General features: G+C 34.2%; 2 protein-coding genes across 5 annotated transcripts in view; one reads left to right on the top strand and one right to left on the bottom strand.

Moving 5' to 3' along the window:
• Positions 1–16,566, top strand: part of LOC107040093 (synapsin) — an 88,438-nt gene that overhangs the window by 38,883 nt on the left and 32,989 nt on the right. The gene's annotated exons all lie outside the window — the stretch shown is intronic.
• The window catches only part of LOC107040094 (tissue inhibitor of metalloproteinase), a 47,923-nt gene that overhangs the window by 25,689 nt on the left and 5,668 nt on the right, over positions 1–16,566 (bottom strand). The window contains exon 1 of one of the 3 annotated variants that reach the window (XM_015260034.1): positions 892–1,112. The exons of the other annotated variants lie outside the window; for them this stretch is intronic. The gene's annotated coding sequence lies outside the window, so the exon portion shown is untranslated. Of the gene's footprint in view, positions 1–891; positions 1,113–16,566 lie in introns of those variants that run through there. 3 annotated transcript variants of the gene reach the window in all.

Here is a 16,566-nt window from a genome sequence, read left to right as displayed (position 1 = left end):
TAGAACTTTAATGTTCTTTCACATTTTATTATTCGCTGGAAAAAATTTCAAAGAATTTCGTCGTAGAAAATTCAAAACTGTGAAAAATCGATGGAAGCTGTTAATTTCAATTCAATTATTTCATGGTAATTAATGAAAGTTTAATTAAGTTAGGGATGTCTCGTTTTTCTGCTGTTCGAAAACTTCGAATTTAATTGAGTTTTCATTGAACTCTAAAATTGCATGAATTTTTCCTGATCTAAATCGAATTCAATGTTACTCTCCCCAAAATTACTAGACAACTCTCCATGCGATTCAATGTTTTTTTACAGTATTTCAATTTTTCCGAATATGAGAATGGGATTTTTTTGGTTGAAATTTCCCTCATTAATATTGTTTTCCAAATGCCTCATTTTTGGATGCTTTATTTCACAAAATGTTTTATTCCACTCATTAAATTCTTCTTTATAAATAGTGATGACTTAATACAGAATTATCGGGATTACGAGTGCCTTTGGCACAAAATGTCAGAAGATATTTTTCACCCCAAATTTCAGATGACTCGATTTTTTTATCAGTCATTTTCGCGATTAATGCAATCAACTAAAATATCCAATTCCCCTCATTGCATTTTACTCCAGAAAAATTCTCATGGAATTATCGTAGACATATTTGCTTTCAGAATAAAATATCAAAAAACCTGTTTATAGCCAATAAAATATCCACCGCAACATGTTTTGCCTCGATTTGTTATGGAAATAATTTCCCATTTACCTGCATTTAAAAACTTATCGAAAGAAAACTTTCTTTTAGTTTTTACTCAACACAAAAACAAGAGTAAAATGGCAAACAATTTAGTTCAAATCTTGCAGAAAACCTTGACAACTCAAAAATAAGCCCCCCACAACTCACATTAAAATCCAAGAAAGTAATCCAAGGTCAGCGCATAAAAACTCCAAATAAATAACTGCACCAGAGCCCGGTTATATCACTGAATATGTAACAACTTTTCTCTCCGTTGGGGATTAGTCAGGTGGAGTAATGCCGCTGAGACGCGCGTCAAAGCAAGACTGGCCCAGTTCCATCGTATTACCCCGTGCTATTATATTCCGGGCCAGCACTAGCATCCCGGTCTGCCCGCGAGCCGACTGCGTGCACAATTCCACCTCTCTTTTTTTCGACGTTCGCATACATAAGTGAAGCTAAGACGCACACTTGCGTCCCATTGCACACCTCCGAGATTCTCCGAGTTGCCCTCCTCCCGGCAAATGCATAAATGAGAAATGCACGGAAGAGGAGAAACTGCGTTCTGGCGAGACGGGCTAAATAGTAACTGAATGGACCTCGGGCAATGTGACGTAACATCATTGACAGACATGTCGCTAATTAAAACATTAAGACGCACATGATGTCCCATTTATCTTTCCAAACGTTAAGACGAATATGGTATCTCATTTGTCTTTAAAAAAAGTGTTTAATTTCACTCTAGTATTGATGGCAGGAATAAAACTGGAAAGCTCCTTCTGTTATTACAAATGAGCAATTCTGTGCAGTGGCTTTTCCAGTTAATCGGGGAAAGCAATCCCAAAATTTCAGATCTTACTGCAAATTCAATGGAATTCCAAATTTTTGAGGAGGAAGACGAGATATTTATCTAAATTCTCTTGATTTCTACCCAATCCCATAGAATAATTGAACTGAAATCTATAGTTTCCATTGATTTTTATAATGTGATGAGAATTTCCAAGAATTCACCCATAAATTTCAGCCAAAATTTTTTAACAATGTATTATTTTTAATAAATGACCTGAGTGAATTAATGGAGAATGTTATCATTCACAATTTAATGTCATCATGACATTTATAAAATTTGAATTTTCAGAAAAATGACGTTGAATTCCATTTGAATATTCACTGAAATTCCAATTTTTCGAGAAGCAGAAAGAGGAAATCGTAAACTCGCTTCAATCTTCAATTAATAAAAAATTCAAGAATATATTTGCCTGAATTTTCTTTATTTCCATCAATTAGGTGCAATTATTGAGTTGAAATTTTCTAGGGGGAAAACAATCCCAAAATTTCAGTTTGAATTAAAATTTTCAGAAAAATGACGTTGAATTCCATTTGAAAATTCACTGAAATTCCAATTTTTCGAGAAGCAGAAAGAGGAAATCGTAAACTCGCTTCAATCTTCAATTAATTAAAAATTCAAGAAAACAATCGCCTGAATTTTCTTCATTTCCATCAATTTATGTGCAATTATTGAGCTGAAATTTACAGCTTTCATGGATTCCTCCACAAAATATCAAATGTTCACCGACTAGAATTCTCAAAAATTACTTTTCGTTTTCTATTTCGTCCATTTAATTTTACTTCCATACATCCCATTCATCACATTTCGCAAGAACAAAAATAAATGAAATTTATATCATCCATCATACATTTTATTACTCCTAGGCCACGAGATGATGATAAAACAAGAATCGCAAAACAAAAATAAATTGTAATGATTTAATGAATAGATTTGATGCTTATGCTTTTCACTGACTATTTGTTTTGCTGAATGAGCCACTTGAGTGTTTATGCGCTTGAGGTCTGAGGTCTATTATACACGTCCTCAACTCCGGTGGTCGACTCGTATTCATACCGATAATCACTGGGTTTAGGATCTAGGAGGCTGGCGATAGCAGCAAATAAAATAAGTAATGTCGGATGAATTTTAATCTGGTATCTGCCACTATTCATCATGTCATTCCTGACTCCATTGATCCCCCGACCATTTACTAGTTGAATGGAAGTATAGGGACGAGGGGGAGAGCTGTGGTGTGCCACACGTCAGTCACAATCGACCTCCACATCCGCTCGATTTAGGGTTTCGTTCATTTTTTTTTCTGTTTATCATGCATTTAGAACTTCAGTGGCGGGAGGGGCCGGGGGTTATTGGTGAGTCATGGGCCTGTGGAATTTTCCGATTGTTGAGTGATGGCGGGCGATAAAACGCTGTATTTTATTGGGGAAAGATGATTAATGAATAACGGGAGTCAAGAGCAGGAAATGGCTTGACAAATTCACGGGGATTGTGCTGGGGATGAATGAGAAGGAAATTCCGGAAATAAATCCGGTACACGGAGAGGAAGAATTAGTTCTGCCGAAAAATTGTGGGTTCCCCTGAAGAGATCTTTTGTCGTGTTGAATCAATTTACTTGTGGACAAAAAGAAAATTTCCAGCAAAACACGATAATTTTCGTGGTAGCAATTGTTCTCGTGAGACATTTACGTCTTTCGGTGGAATATATATCCGAAATAATGTAGATCCGCATGATTCATGATTCAATTTGTCTTGGACATTAGTTACAATTCTTAGATTTGTTGGCAAGTTTTATTCATCAAGAGAATTGTGATCTCCATCATGCGAAGAAGGTCGTGACCCGTCCGTGAGAGCTCTTATAAGGTCTTTCAGATACGATCAAACTGGAAATATGCAAGTTAATATGCGTTATTACTTCTTGGAACAGTGAATTGGTTTGGAAAATTGTTTTCCTCCAAACGTTTTCTCGAGTCGCAATATGGCATATATAAATGTTGTCATTAATGGGCTCGTTCCATTGAAAAATGCTTCATGAATTTCTGGGTGAATCAGTCTACCATGCACTATTTATTTCAGATTACGTCGCCTGACGGGCGCAGAAAAATTTCAGTGAATTCAAAGTTACAAGTAATTTTTCATTCATGAACGAATTATTTGACAAGAATATTCGATGAGAGCCAATCTTTGAGATGATTTAATAGAAAATCGTAACGCTCTCCCCTATTTTTTTAAATCCAAAATCCAAGAGAGAAAAATCAGCTATTGATTTGTTTCTATCAAATATCTATTTAAAAAAAAACACAAAGTTACAGAATTTGCTTACGACGCCGATTAAAAAAAATTTAATTTCGAATAGAATTTGTCGGAAAAAGCAATAATTTTTCTATTCAATTTATTGCAAAAACGTCGATGACCCTCAAGAAACCAATGGGATCATTTTCACTAACTCAGAAAATTCCCAACAAAATCCATCTCTTGACATTTCCCCCCAAATTCCCCCGATAACCCCCAATTACCAAGAATCACTCAAGAATTCAATTAATTCAGCTAGAACCTTGATTTAATTCAATTCGTCGATTACACGATAAAAAAAATGAATGAAAATATCCTCGCACTCTGGGAGGTCTTAATTAAAGTCTGATGGGTTTAGACACACCTTTGAGCGTGTCTGCGAACGACGGAAAAAGTCGCCAAGTGGAGGGGGAGAACTGGTGAAGCCGTAACGGCGTTACGGTTAACTCGCCCAGGGGGAAAATCGATATTTCGTTTCTAAAACAGGAACAGAGCCCCGGGGTTATGATCCACCTACGGTGTCCGACAGCTATCGCAGAGAGGTGAAATCACACTCGGGCGAATTGTGCGTTGCAACGTGTGGGCGACTCTGTTTATGCGTTTGTACGACCGGTAACACGAATTTTCGGATTGACGCACGCTGCGGATTTTACTCCGTGACCTCATCTCTCTCTTCCATTAGCATTTCGCTTGGTTCGTTGGACAATGCCGGGGTATCGACTATTTTTCGTGGGGAGAAAAAGTTTGGGGAATTTTTTTTATTCATGGTCGTGATGCGAAGGTAAACACGAGCTTTGATGTATTGACATTCCCCGGATTTTTTCATTTTTGTTATGACATGCGTTTATTTACGTAGGGCTTCGGGAGAAATTTAATTACAATGGCGGGGGAATTCTTTGATGTGGCACTTTGTTTCGGGACTTTTTTTTTCAGTGGTTCAGTTTTAGTTGAGTGTTCCTGGCTGATGGGTTGGGGGAGGAAAACTCAATTCCAGGGGTTTAATTTTTTTACCAAATTTAACTCTGGGAAAGGGTGAGGTAGCAGTTTTTTGAGGGATTTTTTGGGGTTTTTAAAAGGTAAAAATGTAAGACGAGAGATAGTGCAGTGATTTACCAAAAATCATGAAATTTTAAAATTCACTGAAAATTCTATAGAATTCCAAAATATTCCACAGCCGGAAGACGAGGGGTTTCTCAGTTGTTTGGATTTTCAAACAAAACATGAATATTTCGCTGCAAAATGCCCTAAATTATTGAAAATTCAATCATCTATTTACTTGAATTTCCTCATTTCTATTGAGCTCTGAGGAATGCATCAAGTGAAATTTACAGTTTTATTTGATTTTTCCATTAAGTTGTGGATTTGTAAGGAGGAAATGCCTTGAAATTTCAGTGGATTTATCACTTGATAACAATTCACAAAAAGTTTACTCGAAATTCCAGCAAAAATTTTCACCATTGCACGTGTAATTTCTAATAGAATGGCAGGATATATTAACGATCTCATAAACAGTCATAAAAAATAAGTATTCTATAAACACTTCAGTTATAGTTTTCAGAAAAGCGACATTAAATTTAAACGAATCTAAATTGCAAATTTGAGCAGCAAGAAGATGAAAATTGTTAAATTGGCTTGATACTTCAATAAAACCATAAATATTCAGTGGCAAAATAAATTCTATAAATTTTCATGGAATAATCGAAAGGAAACACACCATTTCCATTTATTATTTCATAAATCTGCGAATTATTAATGATAAAATTCTTTGAAATTTGAGTCTAACTGTCACTTGATGGAAATTAACAAAATAAATAAATAAGTAAATGAGTAAAAAATTTCATTTGAGACGTTTTAAGTGTAAAAAAAGTCTCCTGGCATTATCTCCGAAGCCCGCTACATCCCCATATTCATAAAACAATGAGCATTCACCGATAATAAAATCGAAATATGCACATTCAGCAAAATTTTCATTCATCCCACCATTGCGAATTACACTGCTCTCGTGAATGAAATAGTTTATCGCTGACTCACCCGTGGAAGTTGTGGTGGATCGTTGTATCTCCAGCTAGATCATATGGGACTTAAAAATACGTGGGTGGATAAAATTGTGGAATGCGAACAGAGTTTGATTCACGACCTCGAGACATACACCTAATATACACATGTAAATAAATTCCCGAGGGCTTTAACATCGCCGGCGAGGGAGTATCCACGAGAATTTACTCGTCTTCGAGACACTGACATTAAAACGCCTTCGATTTTTTTTCTCACAGATATCTGTTTATTTCTCCATTTCATTGCCGTGAATCGATGAATAAAAACGAGTCTTAACATCCACGTGGAGACCATAAAACACTCTGGATTACCAGTGATCATGTCAAGCATTAGAATTCTCGGAAGATTTCTATTATTGCATCATTATAAAACTATCATAGCATTTATTACAAAATAATAAGGGAAACGGTCAGGAAGAAAATTTTTCTAGAATTGTCAATATAAACACACATAAAATTATGAAATGAATTTGCAGATCATCCGACCAATGAAGAGATTATAGAGGAAAAGGTCAGAGAAACTTTTTTGTAAAAAAATGGAAGTTCGTGCGAAAAATGTCTGACCTTTTTTTCCAAATCTACTTGCTCCTAAAATACTGATAGAATATTCAGTGAGACTATTGCATTCATTAATGCTTCTTAAATTGGAATATTTTGCATTAGAATTCTTGAACGATTTCTATTATTGCACGATTATAAAATTATTATAATATTTATTACAAATTAATAGAGAAACAGGGGCGGAAGAAAATTTTGCTAAAGTTACGAAAATGAACAAACATGAAATTATGAAATGAATTCGCAGATCATCCTACTAGTGAAGAGATTTAGAAGAAAGAATCAGAGAAACTTTTTTGCCGAAAATTGAATTTTGTGGGAAAAATATTGTCTGACCTTTTCTTTCCAAATCTACTTGTTCCAAAAATCAGCGAAGATTTTAGTTCATTAGATTCATTGATGCTTATTAAATTAACATATTCAGCATTAGAATTCTTGAACGATTCTTATTATTACACTATTATAAATCTATCATGATATTTATTACAAATTAATAGAGAAATAGGGGCGGAAGAAAATTTTGATAAAGTTGCGAAAATGAACAAACATAAAATTATGAAATAAATTTGCAGATCATGCTACTAATGAAGAGATTTAGAGGAAAGAATCAGAGAAACTTTTTTGCTGAAAATTGAATTTTGTGGGAAAAATATTGTCTGACCTTTTCTTTCCAAATCTACTTGTTCCCAAAATCAGTGAATATTTTAGTTCATTAGATTCGTTGATGCTTATTAAATTAACATATTCAGCATTAGAATTCTTGAACGATTCTTATTATTACACTATTATAAATCTATCATGATATTTATTACAAATTAATAGAGAAATAGGGGCGGAAGAAAATTTTGCTAAAGTTACGAAAATGAACAAACATGAAATTATGAAATGAATTCGCAGATCATCCTACTAGTGAAGAGATTTAGAAGAAAGAATCAGAGAAACTTTTTTGCCGAAAATTGAATTTTGTGGGAAAAATATTGTCTGACCTTTTCTTTCCAAATCTACTTGTTCCAAAAATCAGTGAAGATTTTAGTTCATTAGATTCTTTGATGCTTATTAAATTAACATATTCAGGATTAGAATTCTTGAACGATTTTTATTATAGCACTATTATAAATCTATCATGATATTTATTACAAATTAATAGAGAAACAGGGGCGGAAGAAAATTTTGCTAAAGTTGCGAAAATGAACAAACATGAAATTATGAAATAAATTTGCAGATCATGCTACTAATGAAGAGATTTAGAGGAAAGAATCAGAGAAACTTTTTTGCTGAAAATTGAATTTTGTGGGAAAAATGTTGTCTGACCTTTTCTTTCCAAATCTACTTGTTCCAAAAATCAGTGAAGACCATTAGATTCGTTGATGTTTATTAAATTAACATATTCCGCATTGGAATTCTTGAACGATTTTTATTATTGCACTATTATAAATCTATCATAATATTTATTACAAATTAATAGAGAAATAGGGGCGAAAAAAAATTTTGCTAAAATTCCGAACATAAGCGAACATAAAATTTTGAAATCAATTTGCAGATCATTCGATCAACGCAGAGATTATAGAGGAAAAATCAGAGAAACTTTTTTGCCGAAAATTGAATTTTGTGGAAAATAGTTGTCTGACCTTTTTTTCCAAATCTACTTGCTCCGAAGATACTGCCGGAAAAATCAGTACATAACCTCATATTTGGTTCCTCAGTACTCATTTGGCAATTATTAAATTAGCTTATCAAGCATTAGACTTTTTAGAAAGGTTCTATCATTGCATCATTATAAATCTGTTATAATATTTGTCACAAAACAATAAAGGAAATGGTCTGAACGAAAATTCATTAAAAATTGAAAACATAAAATTATGGAATAGATTTACACACTATTCTCCCAACGATTTCAGAATGAATAGGTTCAAAGAAAAATGCCAATGAAATGTTCTCATATCATTTTTTTTGTGAAAAAAAAATTGTCTGACTTTTTTTTCTGTATCTACTTATTCCAAAGGTGCTGGCGGAATGGTGAGACAAGTATTTTCGGATTCATCTTTCTTCTCCTTATGAAATTATTTTCATAAATGTCGACTCCAGGATGATACATCAAAACACCTTTTAAGTAGAGAATTTAATAAACTACAATAAACATTTATTGACTTTTCTCATCATGACTTTTAAAATCCCGAGGAGACTATAAAAAATCTCGGTTACCGATGATCACACCAAGTAGCGAAATTCTGGGGAATATTTCCATCATTACATGAACTAAAATATAAACTTCTCGACATTTTTCAATCACGACACTTAAAACCACAGGGAAGAAACCATAAAAAAACTCTTGATTAGCACTGATCCAAGATATTTGAATTCCCAGGTAATTTCCATTAATTCATCACCATAAATCCCTGAGGATATTTATTATGAAGCAACGCCGTAGGAAAATCGGAGAAATTACTCAAACAAAAAATAAAATTGCAATAAACATTTGAATTGCAATGACGGCTGATTAAAAGCAGTACATAACGAAATACACATTTAAAGAAAGATGCCAGGAAAATTTTCTTGTAGAATTTTTTTCTGCAAAAAATTGTCTGACTTTTTGGTCTGTATCTACTTGTTCCAAAGGTGCGGACGGAATAATATCTTTCTTCTCATTATGAAATACATCGACTCTAGGAGGACACATCAAAACACCTTTTAAGTAGAGAATTTAATAAACCACAATAAAGATTTATTTACTTTTCTCATCGTGACTCTTAAAACCCCGAGGAGACTATAAAAAAACTCAAGTCACCAATGATCACACCAAGTATCGAAATTCTGAGAAATATTTCCATCATTTTATGAACTAAAATATAGACTTCTTGACATTTTTCAATCACGACACTTAAAACCACAGGGAAGAGACCATAAAAAAAACTCTTGATTAGCACTGATCCAAGACATTTGAATTCTCAGGTAATTTCCATTAATTCATCACCATAAATCCCTGAGGATATTTATTATGAAATAATGCCGCAGGAAAATCGGAGAAATTACTCAAATAAAGAATAAAATTGCAATAAACATTTGAATTGCAATGACGGATGATTAAAAGCGGTACATAACGAAATATACATTTTCCATAGTTTATTACGGTTTATTACAGATGCGGTTTATAGATGCGGCGAGCTCGGCGAAACACAACCGCTCTGTGGTTATAAATTTTAATACCAAGTACTGTAACTGCATCGTCTAAAGAACCTCGTTATTCGCATTCCCTCTTGTTTATTTTCTCTACACTTCTGGAGCAAAGTGATGAAGAGCGGGAGATAACTCCGAAAAATTCATACGGATTATGTCGCTGATAACTCGGGAAGTGATGGGTTTACAGGAAAATGTCAAATAAAACTTTTTGTAGGCCATGAAATTCTGCGCGGAAAAGTCTTATGATGTTTTCTGCTACGAACCGTCATTATTGGGATAATTACATTAGAGTTGAAATAAGGAGCATAAATTTGTGAGGAAATGTTTCGCGAATGCCTAGATAGCAAAAAGGTTTGGGGGAAAAAATATTGTAGAACCTTATTTGCAGAGAATTTAATATCCGATATAGAAAATTCATTTGAATAATTTTGAGGAAACCATTCTTGTAGAGAATTTAATTCTCTATAACAAAGATTTGTTTGTGAAATAATTAATTCAGAATAAAATATTCAACTTTTTTGTAGAGAATTCAATTTCCGCCAAAAAATGGTTCTTTGTAAGTTGCCCCGAATCTAATCATAACAAAGATATTCATGAAATACTCAATTAACATGTTCCCCTCACGTGTGACGACAAAATGTGGTTAAAAATTTCGAGCACCCGAGGAATTCCCGGCGCTTCCACAAACGCTCTGGCATTACGTAACGGGAGAAACCACAGAGGATCCTCAGGCTCAACAGACCCGTTCGCCTCTGCAATTTCGTAATCTCCGTCTCTCGTATTTCGTCGCTCTCATATTCACTCAAAATAAGAAATAAACCATTGAACGTTCGCGAAGGGAACTCCGTAAATTATTTGCGCCCGTTACTGAAATTATTTTGGCACAGACACGGTTATTTATTTTTCTGTCCCCGTTACTATTCCTATTTTCAGTCCTTCCCCTGCTTCATTTCACGATCGGATTGACCTCGGCCTTGGGAAACAAACGTCATTCGAATCACTGGAAATTGAGATCCGATATCGTGAGGTAAATAAATAAATTTCTGGTGATCGTCGGTAAATAAATCAGTTCGGTTAATGGGGGAATTTATTATTTTTGAATTTTTAGTGAAAATTTACGGTTTTTTGATAATTTCACTGCATATAAGTGGTTTTCAGTCGAGAAGAAACATATCCACAGATTATTTACTGGATAAGTTTCGAAAATAACAGGTCATTATTACTAGATTGACAATTGGACACTCAAAATTCACAATAAAAATTTCCAGAATTTGAAACGTCAAATTCTGGAAATTTTTATCATGTTTAATTTTTACTAAAATTTCAGGAAATCTCGTCATTGATAAATCAAATATTCCATTGATTTTATGTTTGAAGGATCAGAAAATCAATAAAATACTTGATTCTTCAGTTCAATTATTCCGTAACAATTTCGGAAAATGCAAGAAAATTCAGGGAAAAATTGAAAATTCATACCCTTTTGTTTCTGAATGTTCACTTCCATCTCATTCCCAATGAGAACCCATGAATTTCCTTGAATTCTACCTAATACTTGAAATCCCATAACTATTTTTTACGAAGGGTAGAAAGCAGAGCAATTATTCATGTATGAGACTTTCAAATTCGAACCAAACAGTTATTTTTTTGGTAATTTTCAACCAACTATTTTGTTCGCCCAAACAAGGTTTGTTTGAGAACTTGTTCGTTTTTGTCTCAGTGAAATGTAATAAACGAAATGCACCAAATTTTTTATTAAAGTCGCTGAGAACATTGTTGTTGACGCCACCTTGAATAAATAAGTAAAAAAAAACTCTGGAAGAAAGTGTTTTTACCTTTTTTAAAATAAAAATGATTATTAAATCATTGATAATGTCTTCGACCTTTCCTCAAATGAATTCCGATCAGGTTTCAGTAAACAAATCAATCCCCTGGACGGAGAAGTTAATCGTCGTTATTTTCTCCTAAAACGCAAATTCATACCCTTGAACTTCAACCCAATGACGCCGATGAGACGAAAATAATACGTAACCATAAAGAACCAAAATGATCAAGACGCGAAGGAAATTGGAGCGTAACAAATTTACGGTTGACCAACGCTGGAATCGTCGGAATGGAATTTGGCACGAATGTTCGGCACGTACTACCTTCAATTCGTGCTGTTGAATCGTCAAAAACTTCGTTGGATGTCAGTGCGGTGTATATGTGTGTGCAACGAGCCACTGGCACGGAGATGGGTTCAACGTATTATCCTGAGTGAGTCTTTGGGTTTGCCGGAAAGTTTTCGGGACTCCGTTGAGAGTGACGATAACGAGAAAGCCATTAGTCGCGGAGGGTAATCAAGATGAGAGGAATCGGTGAATTGTAATTGGTCCCGTTGACCTCTAACTGGGGACCTGGTCGGATCCATCGTCTTGGAGTCATTCAGATTTTAATTGAACACGAATATTCAGAAAAAAGAATTTTAATCGAAAATTTACACACGTAATCGTCAGGAAATGAGACCTGCTCTACACTGTAAAAACTAGTGTCTTCGAGACGTAATTTAAGACTCAATGTAAGACATTAGACATAAAAATTGGTCTCGTTGATCGTTAACTGGGGACCCGGCCGGATCCATCATCTTGGAGTCATTTACATTTTCATTGAACACGAATATTCAGAAAAAAGAATTTTAATCGAAAATTTGCACGCGTAATCGTCAGGAAATGAGACTAATGAGTTAATGAGTTAATAGTTAACGAATGTATATTTGAGGCGCCTTGTTTGACTTGACTTTCGCCATTCAAGTGAACCATTCGTTAACTATTAACGAATATTCTTTTGGTCATATTCAACTCTACCATTCGTTAATAGTTAACGAATCTCGTTTGGAATAAATGAATCATTCTATCAGTGCAATCTCCATAAATTATTTTTCCAGCAATTTAATTTCCATCAACTTAAGATGATTAAAATCCCTAATCTCGGAATTTTCCCGGAGCAAGTCACGTACACCATTTCAAATGAAATAACGCATACATTTATTCAGTTAAAAAAAAATCAGTGTTATGTACCCAGAAGAGGAGGTAAGAAAGGAAGAGGAGAACGGAGGGCGGTTGAATCTACACTTTGCTCTTCAGACTCTCTCTGTGTGGCGCCATAGAGTGCTTTCCACATGGGTATTAACCAACGGTAATATCACGTAAACGTAATATTATACGGGGATTCCATAACGCTGCTGAGTACATGAGATGACACTGACATTAATGCGTAAAATCTTCGACAGGAGAAAAAATATAAACCGGGAGCTCATCGATTTATTCGTTGGGAAAAGAAAGTTCAAGGAATGGGAAATTATCGTCAGGTCTCCGGTGTTTACGGATAAAAACACTCGTCTGCATTTGTAAATAGAGAATATTAAAGGCCAAGCGAGCGAGTGTAAATACAGAGAAGAAAAATAGCGGAGATGAGCGTAAGTTCTAGCAGTCGTAACTCATTTTTAAGCCCTCAGTATTTGTTTCCGAGGATTTTGAATTTGAGATGCTGTTGCAACATAAAAATTAGGGCCCTCATAATGGCTGAATTCGGAAAAAAATGAGGCGTTATAAGTCTGACTAAAGGATCCTCGATAAGACAGAATAATCCTCGATAAGTCTAGAGTGCATGTCTGAACACACTGTTAGAATTTTTTTGAAATTTCGTTGAAAATATGATAGAAATGCTCGTGAGCGACATTGAATAGGATTTGGGGAAAAATGGTTATGAAATTTCAAGTTTTAGGTAGAATTAAAAGAAATTCATGCACTGTTGGAAATTTTTTGAAATTCCATGGAAGACATAGTGTAATTTCATGGGAGTGACATTGAATCGAATTTAGGGACAAAATGGTTATGAAATTTCAAGGTTTAAGTAGAATTCACGGAAATTCATGAGTTTTCAGTTGGAGTGAGATGGAAATTTCACAACTTCATTGAAGTTTCAATTGAACATGAATATTCAGAAACAAATGATATGAACTTTTAATTTTTCCGTGAGGTTTCCTGATTTTTCAGAATTTTCTCGGAATAATTTAACTGAAAAATCAAGTATTTTATTGATTTCCAGATCATTTGAACAGAAAATTAATGGAATATTTGATTTTTCCCAACTTGATTGAAATTTCACAACCTGATTGAATATGCAATGGAACATGAATATGCAGAAACAAAATGATATGAATTTTTCATTGTTCCCTGAAGTTTCCTGATTTTCCTGAATCTTCACAGAATAATTGAACTGAAAGATCAAGTATTTTATATTGATTTTCAGACCATTTGAACCGAAAATTAACGGAATATTTGATTTTTCAATGACAAGATTTCCTGAAACGTCAGTGGAAATTAAACACGATAAAAGTTGCCGGTATTTGGCACGGAAAATTCAAAAGAATATTTTTAACAGCGTATCTCAATTTGAGACACTAAAAAGAACTTAAATTTGGGAACACGAACTTCTTTAAAAAAGGGGACAAAAGTACCCTAATTTCTAGAAAATTGTTCAACAGTCGAGTGCTGCTGATAGTTCTTGTGCAGCTAATTAACTCGCCGGATGTTGTGTACGAGGGGAGGAAGGGATGTGCGTCCTTCCCTCGGGTCAGATCGATCATTGCGTCCGTTCGTTGGTAATTTCAGTTGGGAGGGTGTCAGTCATAATTATTTGATGCTTTGTTTCATGCAACAATTGTCTCCGCGATATTTGCAATATAGTCTTCATAGCGCTGAGACTTCCGATTTTTCCAAGTTTTCTGTTCGATTTTTTCAATGAAGAGAGATGAACAATAAAATAGAAAAAACTTAGAAAATACGTATCACCGAATTTCTACAGAAAATGTCTCAATTTTAAAAAGTTTTATTGAAAGATAAAATTTCGTCGATTTTTTCTATGAAAAAACACACTAAAAACCCATATAGTATTTTCAAAACAGTTCAATAAAAATCCCGTAGAATTTTCGAACGAAATTGCGACATTTTTCGATGAAAGTTTTTCGTTCGTGCGTGAACCGGAAGTCTTAGTCGAACATTTCTAACAGTGTTCTTTCACTCAGGGACAGCCAGACCCACAAATTATAATTACTGTTAAATTATCAAGTAGTCAATTAGTTGATATCACTCTTTAATTTTAATTATTGACGTAACAGCAATTTAAATAGTAAAATTTTGAATTATTCATTAATCAGTAATTGAGTTGGGAATATTGACGATTATTTGGGCAACCGGAAATCCCTTATAATAATTTTAGTATCATTTACTTAATAGAAAAATTATAGATCAATATGTTAAAATATTTAATTTATCATCAATTGGAAAATTCGATTATCAATTATTTTACTTTTTTAAAATTTCGATTAGTATATTTAAACTTTGATCAATGTAACGCGGAAATTCCTTTATGTATTTTAATTGAAGAATCGGATCATTCAAATACACGAATCGATTGCACCGGTTCAGCTTGAATAATGTTAAAAATAAATTTTGAATGATTGTTCAATGTTCTCCAGCCAAACGGATGTTTATACCCAGTAAATACTGTTGTGGTTTCTCCCACTGGTCTACGTGATTTCTCGGTAATGCCACCGAAAAATTCCAGGTTCGTGATTCTCGAGCTTATTTGAGTGTAGCACACAAGCCACTTCTGCCAAATAATTTTCACTCGCGGTTCACGTGGATTCTTGGAAAGCCCTCGTAGACGAGGCAAAACGACTAGACCCCTCCCCCCCCCCTCCCCCGCCCGCGCGTTTCGCCGTATTGTACATATACGTATGAAAAGCGACGAGACATCCCAGTGAAAATCTTGGGGAAAGTTTATTGCGCACTGACGTATATTTTCGGTGGTGAAGTAGCGGAGGTTTATACGTCGAGTCTCATATATGGAATACCCGTTTGCTCAGTCGCTTTGTGGGAGGAAATTATTTCACAAATATGAACTAAGTAAATTCAACTCCACTCTGTAAACCTGACTGGGTAACTACGGGATTTTGCGGATATTACGTTCATAAACACGGGAACGTTTTCTGGAATTTCCCGCAGATCAAAGAGTTCTCTAGGCGCTTTGCATTGAGGGAAATGAAAATGTGAGGAAAATTCAGATGACGGAGTTCTTGGGAATTGTTTTTAGCATCGGGACATGTGGAATGGTTTGTAACGTTTATTGACAAAGAGTTGTTCAGATGAAACTCCTCAATTGTTGGAAAATTACTGGTGTTATTTCATGTGAATTTTCAAGGTGAGTAAGAAATTCTGAATTGAATATTCTGAATTTCTTATTTAATGGTTGAATGAGGACTTTCAAATTGAACATTTTTTGAGAATGTTAGATTCATACAGACAAAAACGTTTTCGAATATTTCGCTCAGATCAAATTGAGAAGTGTTTTCTAGAAGTTTCACATTGAGGGAAATTAAAAAAGGAGGGAAATTCATATAAGAGAATTCTTGAGATTTGCTTCTATCATCAGGACATATTAAATAGTTTATAAAGTTCTTTGAGAAAGAATTTAGTAGTTAAAACTTCTCAACTGTTAGAAAATAATTGTTGTTATTTCATGTGAATTTTTAAGATAAGAAATTTTGAATTGAACATTCAGAATTTTTTATGCAGTGGTTGCATAAGGAATTCCAAATTGAACATTTTTTGCGAATATTACATTCATAAATACAAAAACGTTTTCTAAAATCTTTTCTAACGTTTTTTCTAGAAGCTCTAGTTTAAGGAAAATTAAAATGTGAGGAAAAATCATATACGATAATTTTCGAGAATGGTTTCTATTGTCAGGACATACGGAATTGTTAGTAAAGTTTATTGACCCAAACTTTTACAGATAAAACTCCTCAACTGTTGGAAAATTATTGCTGTTACCTCGTGTAAATTTTCACAATGCGCTTGAAAATCCAAATTGTCATTA

Source organism: Diachasma alloeum, unplaced genomic scaffold, assembly GCF_001412515.2.
Source record: "Diachasma alloeum isolate Michigan unplaced genomic scaffold, Dall2.0 Dall_scaffold_00316, whole genome shotgun sequence".
In the NCBI taxonomy this organism is placed as follows: domain Eukaryota; kingdom Metazoa; phylum Arthropoda; class Insecta; order Hymenoptera; family Braconidae; genus Diachasma; species Diachasma alloeum.
This window is presented reverse-complemented; position numbering and strand designations above follow the sequence as displayed.